This window comes from Poromitra crassiceps, assembly GCF_964638095.1.
Source record: "Poromitra crassiceps genome assembly, chromosome: 8".
Lineage (NCBI taxonomy): Eukaryota > Metazoa > Chordata > Actinopteri > Beryciformes > Melamphaidae > Poromitra > Poromitra crassiceps.
Window position 1 is genome coordinate 42,829,334 of NC_139629.1, and position 3,450 is coordinate 42,832,783.

Genomic DNA, 3,450 nt, shown 5'->3' on the forward strand with positions numbered 1-3,450 from the left:
GAAAGCTTACCCTAATATGGGGCTTTAAGTTATATTAAAACACAAACAAAGGTTGCAGAGAAGTTGAGTGGACACTGGGGCGGTGCATCAGAACCTCACAAAATAATTAAAGGGCTTATTTCATTGTGTTGACGCTTGTTAATGAGCAGCACTGGGTATCAAACAGAAGAAAGAGATACTTCAACGTCAATTTTTATTTTTCTAAAGGATTCTTTTCCCATGAATTTGCTCCTGCAGTGCAACCCGTGGAACAGCACTCATGCATTATTCATGAGGCCTTCATTAAAAACACCCCTATTTGCATAGCATGCAGAGACGTATGAGATGTATTAAGCCTTTTGATCCTGGCGTCCATGTCAAATAATTTAACACAGAACGGGACCGCCAAATAAGGCACACCGTGGAGGACTTGAAAAGTCTAAATAAACGGATAATAAACCTTAGTCGGCTTAAAGTTTGAAATGAAAAACTAGCATGCAGAGTCAAAAGTGGGTCAGAGTTGAAGCCTTTGGTGCAATAACTCACTTGAAGTAAATAAATTATGATAAAGGAGTTGTGAAGCTGGACATCAGTGTGGGGTTTTTGTTTTGTGTTTAGTTATTTTTAGTGGCAGCTTTTGGTCAAATGTGGCTTTGTGTGGAAAGCCACAAGATATCAACACACACACACACACACACACACACACACACACACACACACACACACACACACACACAAACACACAGGGCCGGATGATGTGTGCCTGGTTTGTGTATGTGTGGATTCCACAGGATGTAAACTGCATGTCGACTCATGGATAATCGGATTAAATGATTTAAAACAGTGATACAAACTGATCTACCGTAGATTAGCACAATGCAAATTAACATCTCATACACCCACTTCAAAAGTAGTAGTACACTGCTATGGAAGCCTGCTAATTTGGTTGTTTCAAGTCCACTCGCCACAGATTGAGTACTATAATGGTTTTGTCCTGCGCTTTGAACATGAAAACATTGCGCGCTGTCACAGCGACAGATGATTTGTCCAGTTGTTCCTTTTGTATGCTTTCTCAATGTGGCTAACCACTGTGGCCAAACAGACACATTCAACACAAAAGCACACAGAGATGAGTGTCATGTGTTTGGACTGACTTTCTTTATTAGTGCTACGAGGTGTACGAGGGAATTAGAATACAGCCCACGCCCCTGTAGTAGGTACCCTGTAGGTACCTCAATTGAACTGAAATTTATGATTATTTCTCACTGTAACACCATAATAGGTACCTGGGCCGTTAAGTCGTTAAGTTCGTTTATAAGTCCCCCTTTATTACCCCCTTATTCCATAAATTCAGATTTTCTACCCTGTACTTACCCTGTAAGTTGCGGGCTGTATTCTAAAGCATTACCTAGTTTTCCCCAGTGAAGAATACAAATGTAGGCAGTTGGACACCAGTCTCAGGTGATTCAGAAAGATGTTGGATTTTTGCTCGTTGAAGCATTTTGGAATCTGGGGGATTCAAGCCTGGTGTCAGTCAAAATGTTCAGTGAAATATATTCACTATACGAGTAGATATCTTATTTATGCAAATAAATAAGTGGCATTGTAACCACGGTTCAGCCTTGACACAAATTGTCATCCTATAGAACCCAAGTAGGCCTACCATTACACAAATATAATATAAAATGAGCATTAAAGACAAATCCTAAATACTACTACTAGATTATCACTCTGGGTAAAGTCACACTTAGGGGATACACCCCTTGATCTGCCTTGAAATGTAAAACATTAAAAGATTTGCAAAAGCATTAAATATGGTTACAATTTGATTTAGCTCATGTTGAAATTACAAGACACTTTGAAAAATGCTTATAAATATTGTAAAATATTTACTGTTGTATCCAACAGTAAGCAGAGGTCTCAAGGTCAAGTATGCAAGGTAACACTGCACCCCACACACACACACACACACACACGCACGCATGCACACACATTCCATTACACACGTATTGTCCAGTCTCCAGTGTTCACCTTGCTTGAATTGGGAGGGACTGGGCTCGACATCACTCTAATAATAATGATAATTGATTGGATTTATATAGCGCCTTTCTAGACACTCAAAGCGCTTCACATATCAAGGGAGGGGGGGGAACTCAACTCATCCACCACCGATGTGTAGCACCCACCTGGGTGATGCACGGCAGCCAGTTTGCGCCAGAACGCTCACCACACATCAGCCTATCACGGTGGAGATTTTGAGGACTGAATGTGCCAATTAAGTAAAGAGGGATGATTAGGTGGCCATTGAAGGAAGGCCCGTGTGGGAATTTAGCCAGGGCACCGGGGTGACACCCCTACTCTTGCGAGGAGTGCCGATGGGATCTTTAATGACCACAGAGAGTCAGGACCTCGGTTTAACGTCTCATCCGAAGGACGGTGCTCACTCACAGGACAGAGTCCCTGTCCCTGCCCTGGGGCATTGGGGAGATTATTCATCAGACCAGAGGGGGAGAGCACCTCCTGCTGGTCCCCCAACACCACTTCCAGCACCAGTCTCCCATCCAAGGGGTATCCTATAGGCCAGACCTGCTTAGCTTCCCAAGGAAAGCCAGTAATGTAATGCAGGAGCCACTGGTGCTGACTCTGCATCATTGTGCTGTCAGATTCAACCTGTGTCCAGAATATGAAGTTGGGGACTTGATGAGTTTGGCGTGTCGACGCCCCACAATTCACAAGTTCTTATATAACTTATGTCACTCCAGGAGCTGTAAGCTCCCGTTAAGGAGCCGTGTCCTCTGCATCTTTCCCTCTAAAGCGCCTCATTTCATTTGCCTCTATTATCCTCTATCACACCTTAGATCTCCCATATGACTTCGTGAAACCTCGTTTGTCCTCCCGTCGTCTTGATGACACGCAGCGAGACACAACAGGGGCAGCCCACTTCCTCAATTAGTGGTCAGTCATCCTCTTCTGGAATCCATCAAGTCCTGCCTACCTCGTTTATTCGCTCTTCAACCTTCTTCTTAACTCCACATTTTCTGCCTGTGAGAAATCTCCCCTGACATGCCTGATTACTAGAAAGCCTCTCACTGTCCTTTCCCATTATACTTACTCAGCTGTGATGGAACCTCATTCTGCTCCATAGAAAGCAGAGTGTGAAATTCACTCTTTTCTATATGTCACTCTCTACGTATGTGGATATACAGTGTATGGCCGCCAACCAACTTGCCTGGGATGGCAACTTTCCGTTATGCTTTATCTTATATCACTTTCTAATTCAGAGGGAAAGGGATGAGCCGTTGTTGCAGAGAAAGTGTGACTTGGAAGTGGAATGCGTGCAAAACATATTGTTGTTGACGGCACCATGCGGGCTATCCAATGTCTGCACCCACAAAAGTGTGAATTAAGGCGTCTTTATTTACACAGACGCGTCTCAGCACCAAGCCTTCATCAGCGTTTACGCCCACGAGG